The 12,498-nt window shown below is 43.4% G+C and overlaps 1 protein-coding gene across 4 annotated transcripts in view; it reads right to left on the bottom strand.

Moving 5' to 3' along the window:
* The window catches only part of LOC121843910 (small muscular protein-like), a 29,012-nt gene extending 18,871 nt beyond the window's left edge, over window positions 1-10,141 (bottom strand). Inside the window, exon 1 of one of the 4 annotated variants that reach the window (XM_042313780.1) lies at window positions 9,998-10,141. The gene's annotated coding sequence lies outside the window, so the exon portion shown is untranslated. Of the gene's footprint in view, window positions 1-6,400; window positions 6,546-9,065; window positions 9,197-9,997 lie in introns of those variants that run through there. The other 3 variants (XM_042313782.1, XM_042313781.1, XM_042313783.1) reach the window with 3 other exon arrangements.
* Between the last annotated feature and the right edge of the window lie 2,357 nt (window positions 10,142-12,498).

The raw sequence follows: 12,498 nt of genomic DNA, 5'->3' as shown, positions 1-12,498 counted from the left end.
GAATTAAGAAATAGATAAATATAAGGATGAGCAATGTCAGAGTCCAGAGTATAAATACAGTATAAATATATATATATATATATATATATATATATACAATATATATATACAATATATATATATACAATATATATATATACACAATATATATATATATATATATATATTAGGTTATATACATATATATATATATATATGTGATGGGATGTATAGTCATGGACAGTATGTGGATATAATATTTAGTATATCTATAGAATACGTAGAATAGTATATATATATGTGATGGTATATATAGACATGGACAGTATGTGGATATGATATTTAGTATATTTATAGAATAGTATATATATGTGATGGTATATATACAGCAATAGTTAAATAGGATGGCCTTGACTAGAATACAGTATATACATATGAAATGAGTACAACAGTATGTAAACATTATTAAAGTGGCCGATGTCTATGTACAGCAGATTCTAAGGTGCAAGGTTGAGTAACCGGGTGGTAGTCGGGAAGGGTACTGGGTAGGAGGTCGGCTAGTGATGGCTATTTAACAGTTTGATGGCCTTGAGATAGAGGCTGTTTTTCAGTCTCTCGGTCCCAGCTTTGATTCACCTGTACTGACATTGTCTTAATAAAGGGATGAACAGGCTGTGGCTCGGGTGGTTGATGTCCTTGATGATCTTTTTGGCCTTCCTGTGATGTCCTAGAAGGCAGGCAGTGTGCCCCCAGTGATGCGTTTGGGAATACTGCACCACCCTCTGGAGAGCCCTGCGGTTGCAGATGGTGCAGTTGCCATACCAGGTAGTGATACAGCCCGACAAGATGTCGGTGTTCGCAACATGGCTGGTTTTCCCTTTGTAATCCGGGATTGCCTGGAGTCCCTGACACATACGTCTCGTGTCTGAGACACTGAATTGCGACTCTGCCTTGTCTCTGTACTGACTTTTTCCTTTTTCGTTACATTACAGAGTGCACTGTTTGTATTAAACCATATTCCCAATCACCTTGCCGTGGTTAAATGTGGTGGTTCGTGCATTCAGTTTTGCGCAAATGCTTCCATCTGTCCATGGTTTTTGGTTTGGGTAGGATTAAATAATCACAGTGGGATCACCATCCCTATACACTTCTTGATGAACTCAGTCACAGTGTCATTGTATACGTCAATGTTATTCTCAGAGGCAACACGGAACATATCCCAGTCCACGTGCTCAAAACAATCTTGAAGCATGGATCCTGATTGGTCAGTCCAGTGTTGAGTAGACCTTAGCATGGGTACTTCCTGTTTGAGTTTCTGCCTATAGGAAGGGAGGAGCAGAATGGAGTTGTGATCTGATTTGCTGAAGGGAGGGTGGGGGAGGGCCTTGTAGACATCCCAGAAGGGTGAGTATCAATGGTTGAGAGTTTTTGAAGTGCGGGTACTACAGGCAACGTGTTGAACTTCGGTAGCGTTTTCCTCAGATTTGCTTTGTTAAAGTCCCCAGCTACAATAAATGCGTCCTCAGAATATGTGTTTTAAAGTTTGAGCAAAGTCCAGTGTAGTTACTTGAGGGCCGTCGTGGTATCGGCTTGAGGGGGGATATACACGGCTATGACGATAACCGAAGAGAATTCTCTTGTGAGGTAATACAGTCAACATTTGATTGTGAGGTATTCTAGGTTGGGTGAACAAATGGACTTGAATTACCACAATCACAGCATAAGTAGTTTATCAAGAAACAGACATGTCAGCCTTTCTTTTTCCAAGAAAGGTTCTTTATTCCTGTCTGCACGATGTACTGAGAACCCAGCTGGCTGTTTGGACGAGACAGTATAGCTGGAGAGAGCCGTGATTCCGTGAAACAGAGTATGTTAAAGTCCCTGATGTCTCTCTGGAAGGAGATCTTCGCCCTGAGGTGGTCTACTTTTTCGTCCAGGGACTGGACATTATAGAGTAATATACTCGTACGCCTTGGATTCAATTGTGAAAGTCGTATTTCTGGTTGGATTGCTGGTGAGTTACTATCGCTCTAATATCCAAAAATTATTTCCGGCTGTATGTAATAACGCAAAAAACATTCTAGGCTAATAATGTAAAATACTGCAAATATACTGTACAAATAGTGCAAAGTTGCTTAGCAGCTAGAAACAGAGCTGCCAAGTCTATCGGCGCCATCTTGGTGAGTGAGTGTCTCATGAGATTGTCATAAATTTGGTCGCCCTGTAGGCTACAGAAAAGTCCACAGAGGCAATATACTCTTTCTTCCATACAGGCTACATTATTAATGTTACATGACTTTGACGGAGTGTTGGTGGAGCGCCACAGGGCTGTCTCTTCAACAGTACCATGGAGAGGATCACTGGGCATGAACACGATACATATTTTGTGCCCCTGCCATTGGCATAGTGGGTACTGCTTATCATGCTCACCTTAATAGCCCATATGCCACTTGCTGAAAGAAGTTATCATTGTTTTGGGGAAGAATTTTGTGTTGTTGGTCCGTTTAGCACAGAAAATGCCTCCCTCATCAATCTGCTGCTCTAAGCGGCCGCCCAATCCTGCCTAATGGGCGGATGGCCCCTGGGTTAAGCGCCTTGCTCAAGGGCACAACGGAAGGCAATGGCCTCTAGAATTTGACACCAGCAACCCTCCATTTGCCAGCTCATTTACCATCAGATTTTTCCCGTCGGACCCTGGATTCAAACTGGCAACCCTCCATTTGCTGGCTCACCTCTCTAACCTGCTAGGCTACCTGCTGCCCCTACATGCCTGTATGCAACACCCTTAAACAATCCCCCAGGTAAGGGGAAAGTATTCTTTAAGGTAAATCTTAATGGAAACAAGATGCTTTATTCAACCGGGCCCTAGTCTGTTGTCTGGTCTGGTTGTCTGGTCTGTTGTCTCGACTGTTGTTTGAAACACATTCAACCCTCAGTCAACTACTTCATATAATCTCTAGAGTTGTTGAGTGCTAGCTGGCTAAGCAGGGTTATGTATAGGTATCCCCCTTTCCCCTTTATGCTATCACAATGTCTTGCCTGTGTAACGGATGTGAAACAGCTAGCTTAGTTAGCGGTGGTGTGCGCTAAATAGCGTTTCAATCGGTGACGTCACTTGCTCTGAGACCTTGAAGTAGTAGTTCCCCTTAATCTGCAAGGGCCGTGGTTTTTGTGGAGCGATGGGTAATGATGCTTCGTGGGTGACTGTTGTTGATGTGTGCAGAGGGTCCCTGGTTCGCGCCCGGGTATGGGCGAGGGGACGGTCTAAAGTTATACTGTTACACCTGCAAACCTGTGGGCTATGCTATCACAATGTTTTGCCGGCTAACCTGCGGGTATGCTATCACAATCACTAGCTGGCTAACCTGTGGGCTATGCTATAACAATCACTACCTGGCTAGCCTGTGGGCTATGCTATCACAATGACTAGCTGGCTAACCTGTGGGCTATGCCTGTTAGCTAGCGTTGAAGCTATTCTATCTCAGTAGTCTGTTAGCTAGCTAGCCAGTATCACTCTTTCTGTCTCTCTCAAGGTAAAGGGTTCGATATATATAGCCCAGCAGGCCTTGGTTACCGTAACCAGGGTGTTGTTTACACAACATGGAGCTTTGCTGCTCTAACACACACACACACACACACACACACACTCCAGGACGTGGATATAATATATATACCCAGACAGAGAGCCTTGAGTGGGGAGGACAGGACAGCTGCCCCCTAACACCCCACTGATCCCTCACACACACATACCAGATCCACATCACACTGTCCATTTTCAAATATCATGCTACATTAAATCCACATTAAAAACAGATGCAGCTATGTAAGAATGGTAATATCTGTGTGTGTGTGTGTGTGTGTGTGTGTGTGTGTGTGTGTGTGTGTGTGTGTGTGTGTGTGTGTGTGTGTGTGTGTGTGTGTGTGTGTGTGTGTGTGTGTGAGAGAGAGTTGTGTGTTTGTTGTGTGACTCGGAGCTATGACAGAGATATATTGATTATATAAAAGAGGTCATACAAGTTTTTTCACATCCTAGTAGCTACTAAAAGTGTGTTAAAGTTCATAAAATGATTTACAACTGATTATAGCAGTATTCAATAGTGAAAGATACATGGTATTCTATAGTGAAAGATACATGGTATTCTATAGTGAAAGATACATGGTATTCTATAGTGAAAGATACATGGTATTCTATAGTGAAAGATACACATGGTTTTCTATAGTTTGGTATTCTATAGTGAAAGATACACATGGTATTTGTTGTGTATTGTAGGCCAGAAAGCTAAACTGAAAAAACATAATTGTAACTTAAGTCTATACTAAATTTAAACTCTACAAATGGTGGAGTTGCAAAAGCACTTCCGTGCAAGGGTGTTTATTTACATAGTGATTTCCAAAACAACAGTACTGCTGCAAAAGTATAAACATAAATTATGGTGCCAGCAAACTAGTGCTTTCCCATCAACGTATTGGTATATTGACAATATACCACGGCTAAGGGCTGTATCAGGGCACTCCGTGTTGCGTCGTACTTATTAAGAACTGCTTTTCGGACTGCTTTTCTCCACTACATCACTGGATTCCTGCTGTAAGCTCTGGACCATTACACTGGATCATCGCAGCTAGCTAGCTGCTACCGAGTGGCCCAGGCCCGAAGCTAGCCTTGAGCCAGGCCCATCTCCCGGCCTGCTCAGTGGACCCTATGATCACTGGCTACACAGCTGATGCCTCCTGGACTCTTCATTAACACGACTAGAAGCCACTACATCACCGGATTCCTGCCGTAAGCTCTGGATCTTTGCACTGGACACACCGGAGTGGCTATAGTGGCTAACGCCCTTGTCAAGGCCTGCTCCATTTGTTGCTCCTGCCTACAGACAGAAGCTAAAACAAGAAGCTCCCGCTGAGGCCGGACTGGGATATGTTCCGCTTTGCGGCGAACAACAACATTGGCCAGAATACGCTGATTCGGTGTGCGAGTTCATTAGAACGTGCATTGAAGATGTTGTTCCCATAGCAACGATTAAAACATTCCCAAACCAGAAACCGTGAAACTGAAAGCGTGAACCACTACTTTTAATCAGGGCAAGGTGACCGGAAACATGACCGAATACAAACAGTGTAACTATTCCCTCCGCAAGGCAATCAAACAAGCTTAGAGTCAGTATAGAGACAAAGTAGAGTCGCAATTCAACGGCTCAGACACAAGAGGTATGTGGCAGGGTCTACAGTCAATCACGGATTACAAAAAGAAAACCAGCCCCGTCACAGACCAGGATGTCTTGCTCCCAGGCAGACTAAATAACTTTTTTGCCCGCTTTGAAGACAGTACAGTGCCACTGACACGGCCCGCTACCAAAACATGCGGACTCTCCTTCACTGCAGCCAACGTGAGTAAAACATTTAAACGTGTTAACCCTCGCAAGGCTGCAGGCCCAGACGGCATCCCCAGCCGCGCCCTCAGAGCATGCGCAGACCAGCTGGCTGGTGTGTTTACGGACATATTCAATCAATCCTTATCCCAGTCTGCTGTTCCCACATGCTTCAAGAGGGCCACCATTGTTCCTGTTCCCAAGAAAGCTAAGGTAACTGAGCTAAACGACTACCGCCCCGTAGCACTCACTTCCGTCATCACGAAGTGCTTTGAGAGACTGGTCAAGGACCATATCACCTCCACCCTACCTGACACCGTAGACCCACTCCAATTTGCTTACCGCCCAAATAGGTCCACAGACGATGCAATCTCAACCACACTGCACACTGCCCTAACCCATCTGGACAAGAGGAATACCTATGTAAGATTGCTGTTCATCGACTACAGCTCAGCATTTAACACCATAGTACCCTCCAAACTCGTCATCAAGCTCGAGACCCTGGGTCTCGACCCGCCCTGTGCAACTGGGTACTGGACTTCCTGACGGGCCGCTCCCAGGTGGTGAGGGTAGGCAACAACATCTCCACCACTCTGATCCTCAACACTGGGGCCCCACAAGGGTGCGTTCGGAGCCCTCTCCTGTACTCCCTGTTCACCCATGACTGCGTGGCCATGCACGCCTCCAACTCAATCATCAAGTTTTGCGCACGACACTACAGTGGTAGGCTTGATTACCAACAATGACGAGACGGCCTACAGGAGGAGGTGAGGGCCCTCGGAGTGTGGTGTCAGGAAAATAACCTCACACTCAACGTCAACAAAACTAAGGAGATGATTGTGGACTTCAGGAAACAGCAGAGGGAACACCCCCTATCCACATCGATGGGACAGTAGTGGAGAGGGTAGTAAGTTTTAAGTTCCTCGGCATACACATCACAGACAAACTGAATTGTGAGCAATGGGACAAGATTGCAGGCTCATTGTACCTCTGGCCACCGTCACATCTTGGCCATTCGTTCAAACCTCAGCAGGCAGTTTTCAATGTCTTACCCCTGGTGGTATGAAGAGATCTTCGGCTCCTTCCTCAGGAATGCTGGAGGGTGGATGTTTGCGCTGCTGGACTTGTCTCCTGGTGCTGGGGCTGGCCTCATTACTGCTTGGGGAGCCTGCTGTGGAGTTGAAGTCCCTGCTGCATCAAGCCTCCTCATCCTGGTGTTGGCAGACCCAATCTTGGGCTCTCACTGATGAGTTCCACTTGGCGAGGAGATGTGAGGATAAATTGTTGTAGGAACTTTGCTTGTCCTGACCTCTGTTTTTATGATTTATTTTTAAATGGCTGATGTTTGTATGTTACCCAGGGAATTAGCTGGTTGATGAATCTTTTCTCAAGTGTACTGAGACTTATGTTTGTTGTATACTGAACAAACAAAATATATATATATAAACTCAACATGTAAAGTGTTTCATGAGTTGAAATAAAAGATGTAAGAAATTTTCCATAAGCACAAAAATATTATTTCTCTCAAATTTTGGGCACAAATGTGTTTTCATCCCTGTTAGTGAGCAATTCTCCTTTTCCAAGATAATCCATCCACCTGACAAGTATGGCATATCAACAAGATGATTAAACAACAGGATCATTACATAGGTGCACCTTATGCTGGGATCAATAAAAGGCCACTCTAAAATGTGCAGTTTTGTCACACAACACAATGCCACAGATGTCTCAAGTTTTGAGAGAACGTGCAATTGGCAAGCTGACTGCAGAAATGTCCAACAGATCTGTTGCCAGAGAATTTGATGTTAATTTCTCGACCTTAAGCCGCCTCCAACGACATTTTAGAGAATTTGGCTGTACATCCAACTGGTCTCACAACCGCAGAACACGTGTAACCACGCCAGCCCAGGACCTCCACATCCAGCTTCTTCATCTGCGTGATCATCTGAGACTAGCCACCCGGACAGCTGAAGAAACTGTTGGTTTGCACAACCAAATCATTTCTGCACAAACTGTCAAAAACCATCTCAGGGAAGCTCATCTGTGTGCTTGTCGTCCTCACCAGGTCTGCGTCGTAACCTACTTCAGTGGGCAAATGCTCACCTTCGATGGCCACTGGCACGCTGGAGAAGTGTGTTCTTCACAGAACCTGGTTTTGACTGTACAGGGCAGATGACAGATGTGTATGACGTCATGTGGGCGAGCAGTTTTGCTCGCCCACATGACGTGCCCCATGGTGGAGGTGGGGTTTTGGTATGGGGCAGACATAAGCTGCAGACAACAAATAGAATACAATTTTATTGATGGCAACTTGAATTCACAGAGAGACTGTGACGAGACAAGGCTGTATCACAACCGGACGTGATTGGGAGTCCATAGCGCGGCACAATTGGACCAGCGTCGTCCGGGTTTGGCGGTGTAGGCCGTCATTGTAAATAAGAATTTGTACTTAACTGACTTGCCTAGTTAAATAAAGGCTAAATAAAAAATGGGATGCTCTGGATTGACGTGTACGACAGCGTGAAGAGGGACAACATTCCACAGGCCACAATCAACAGCCTGATAAACTTTATGTCAAGGAGACTGCATGAGGCACATGGTGGTCACACCAGATACTGACTGGTTTTCTGATCGCCCCTACCTTTTCTTTAAGGTATCTGGGACCAACAGATGCATGTCTGTATTCCCAGTAATGTAAAATCCATAGATTAGGGCCTAATAAATGTTTTTAAATTGACTGATTTCCTGTAACTCAGTCAAATCTTAGAAATGGTTGCATGCTGCATTTCTAATTTTGTTCAGTATATACATTGTCCCTGTTCAAATGAATGTAATACTATGAATAATAATAATGATGATGATGATCTCAGTCAGAACCTACCAGAGGGGTATACTACAAAGAAATCTAGCCAGGATCAGTTAGCTTCACATTCCAGCTCAGGCTTCATCCGTACTACAATGCTTGGATATTGCTTGTCTGCCTACCACTAACTCCAAAAAGCTTGTAACTGCACATGCATGTTGCACATAGCCAAACTAGTCATTGAGACAATGCTGAAACATCGATACAAATAGAATTCAAATGAAAGAAAAGTTATCTTTACAAATTCAGCTGTGATTCAGCAACCTGTGGTTGGAAATAGGCTTTTAGAAGTGCCTTTATTTTATTACTACTCATTAATGCCGTCTTTGTTGTGGTTACCAATGCACATGCAACTTTAATCCATCTCCTATTGATAAAATAATTGTATTAAGTCATACAGAAGTTTTACTGTGCGTGAAGTTTCAAATGCATTCTGTCCTTACTAAATGTGTCATGTCATCTGTATTTTAATGATCATTTTTTACATAAAAAACATTTGATTAGTAAAATATTAAATAAGTAGTCTTCCTCAAATGAGGGGATGATGACACAATCATTGCTAGAGGGAGAGAATCTAATTTCATTTGTCCTCAACTCGTGGCTCAAACACTTCATTTAGGATAAATGGAGTTAGCCTGCTTCAGAGCAGGTTAGTTCTGAAGGACTTGTTGCCATAGCTGGCTAAAAGGTCAGCCCCTTTCATGGTACCGGTTAACCTGAGTTGAACTCAGAGTTGACCAAAGTTACCTCACTAACTCCTCAGACCTGATTCGTAGTACAAGGCTCTGGACATCAAGATAGCTTTCCACGCACAGAGCGAGGGAGACACACACGTATTTCTCTGAGTCTCTTACCTGTTGATGTAACAGTAACCTCTCTGACGTTTGATCCCAGTTACCCTTAGTCGACCTTTATCTCTCTCTCTCTTCCTGTAACCTCTAACTTTTGATATCAGCTCTCTCTCTCTCTCTCTCTCTCTCGCTCTCTCGCTCTCTCTCTCTCTCTCTTTCTCTCTCTCTCAGATTCTTCCCATATCTGGGATTTGTTCTAACTATAAATAGCAGAGAAATACACAGAGGGGACCTGCTTTCTGTCCACACACACACTCACACATACACACATATACACTCACAAAATAGATACACACACTCACAAACATAGATACATACACACTCACACATATACACACACACACACTCACACATATACACACACACACTCACAAAATAGATACACACACTCACAAACATAGATACACACACACTCACATATACAAAAAACTCGCACTCACACAGATGGACACACAGAGACACACACACTCATGCACACAAGCATATACTCATAAACACACAATCCTCATTCAAACATGTCCTCCTCTCACAGTTAACTACTGAGTTAAGTCTGACAGTGAATGGACCTAACATGTTCAAGCAAATCTTTTACCTAAATATAAAATGGCATTGCCCTATTTCTATTCTGAGTAGCACACACACACACACACACACACACACACACACACACACACACACACACACACACACACACACACACACACACACACACACACACAGACAGACACACAGACAGACACAGACCGACAGACAGACAGACAGACAGACAGACAGACAGACAGACAGACAGACAGACAGACAGACAGACAGACAGACAGACAGACAGACAGACAGACAGACAGACAGACAGACACACACACACACACACACACACACACACACACACACACAGTGTTTACGGGGGTATTTGTGTGTGTGTGTGTCAGGTCTCTTACCTCCTGCTGTGCTCTGTGCCTGGTTTTTTTCAGGTCCTCTCCAGCAGACTGACCTGATTCTGCTCTGTGTGGTTGGCTCTCAGACACAAAGCTCCGCCCCAAAATGAAACTCTGGGATTATAGAATGACAACAACTAGAAGAGACACATGAAACATGAACAGTTGATTTAACATTACAAGACAGTGGTGTAAATTGTCACGAGAACGTCACAAGATGCCAGACATTAACGACTAATAGAAGGTGGATCAGGCATATTAACTCTCTCTCCCTGGCTTCTCCCTCTCTCAACAGGTAAACTAACTAATAACTGTCTTTCTCTCTCCCTGGCTTCTCCCTCTCTCAACAGGTAAACTTACTAACTCCCTCTCTTTCTCCCTCTCCTTCTGTTTCTCCTCTCTCCTTGTCTCTCTAGACTCAACCATGATATGAGCCTGCTCCCTAGCCTCCACTCTCTACACACACACACATAAAAGGTTATCTGGGATCAGACAGCAGTTGTCTGACTGGTGACCATTGCTTCCTGTCCATTTTGTCACTTGAGGCTCTCATGGGAAATAGAGGGTCCAGGTCATTTATAACCGTTGCGTAAATTTCACACTAAATTTCAGCGTGCAACTTTTCTGAAAAGATTGTGATTTATAAACTTGGCGCAGACCGTACATATGCATGTTTCCCGTTATAAATTAGACCTTTTATGGTGACAATACACCCTTCATTCACCTTTTATGGTGACAATAACACCCTTCATTCACCTTTTATGGTGACAATAACACCCTTCATTCACCTTTTATGGTGACAATAACACCCTTCATTCACCTTTTATGGTGACAATAACACCCTTCATTCACCTTTTATGGTGACAATAACACCCTTCATTCACCTTTTATGGTGACAATAACACCTTCATTCACCTTTTATGGTGACAATAACACCCTTCATTCACCTTTTATGGTGACAATAACACCCTTCATTTGCTGTATTTTTTATTTACTTCACTAGGCAAGTCGGTTAAGAACTAATTCTTATTTACAATGACAGCCTACCCCGGCCAAACCAGGACAACGCTGGGCCAATTGTGCGTCACCCTTTGGGACTCCCAATGACGTCCAGATGTGATACAGCCTGGATTCGAACCAGGGACTGTAGTGACACATCTTGCACTGAGATGCAGTGCCTTAGACTGCTGCGCCGCTCGGGAGCCCATTGTATAACTTGGAACTATTGGAATTAGGCCACTGCAGTAACTTGGAACTATTGGAATTAGGCCACTGCAGTAACTTGGAACTATTGGAATTAGGCCACTGCAGTAACTTGGAACTATTGGAATTAGGCCACTGCAGTAACTTGGAACTATTGGAATTAGGCCACTGCAGTAACTTGGAACTATTGGAATTAGGCCACTGCAGTAACTTGGAACTATTGGAATTAGGCCACTGCAGTAACTTGGAACTATTGGAATTAGGCCACTGCAGTAACTTGGAACTATTGGAATTAGGCCACTGCAGTAACTTGGAACTATTGGAATTAGGCCACTGCAGTAACTTGGAACTATTGGAATTAGGCCACTGCAGTAACTTGGAACTATTGGAATTAGGCCACTGCAGTAACTTGGAACTATTGGAATTAGGCCACTGCAGTTTCTAAAAGAAAGAGCAACGGCAATTTTGATCACATAGTGGTTTGGGCAGAATGTTTTGATATTTTCCAGTGACTTTTTTAAATTAAACAATTAGTTTAGCATACCTACAGTATAGTGAGTACCTGTCCACCAGTTCTGCAATACTGATTGTATATTCAAAACAATTTAAAAGTAGGCTAAATGCCACAGCCCAGACATCTATGCAAAAGATAAATTATTGTTCAAAATGTTGTTTAGCAATAAATTATTGGGTGTTTATGTCCTGCCTTGGGATAGGCTCTGAGTTTAATTAGGCAATGATGTCACGCTCCTATCACACACCAATACTGTTGCCTTCCCATACTGTCAAATATTTAACATAAACTCATCTATTTATTGTGTTGGAAGATGTTTTCATCTTTTGCAGTACAATTCTGCAAAAGGTCTGTCAGATTCTGTGATTGGCTTCTGTTTTGGTGATACTGATTATTTGTCACCAAAGAAAGTTTGTTTATAGGGCATGTTAGGATAGTTAACGTGTCAGGTTAGGATAAATAAAGTGGCAGGTTAGGATAATTAACGTGGCAGGTTGGGATAATAACATGGCAGGTTAGGATAAATGCCGTGGCATGTTAGGATAAATACAATGACATGTTCAACGAGCCAGGTTAGGATAATTAACATGGCAGGTTAGGACAATTAACATGGCAGGTTAGGATAATTAACGTGGCAGGTTGGGATAATTAACATGGCAGGTTAGGATAAATGCCGTGGCATGTTAGGATGAATACAATGACATGTTCAACGAGCCAGGTTAGGATAATTAACATGGCAGGTTAGGACAATTAACATGGCAGGTTAGGATAATTAACGTGGCAGGTT

This window comes from Oncorhynchus tshawytscha, unplaced genomic scaffold (genome assembly GCF_018296145.1).
Source record: "Oncorhynchus tshawytscha isolate Ot180627B unplaced genomic scaffold, Otsh_v2.0 Un_contig_882_pilon_pilon, whole genome shotgun sequence".
NCBI classification, from domain to species: Eukaryota; Metazoa; Chordata; class Actinopteri; order Salmoniformes; family Salmonidae; genus Oncorhynchus; species Oncorhynchus tshawytscha.
Note: the sequence above shows the minus strand (reverse complement) of the source record. Positions and strands in the feature narration are given on the sequence as shown.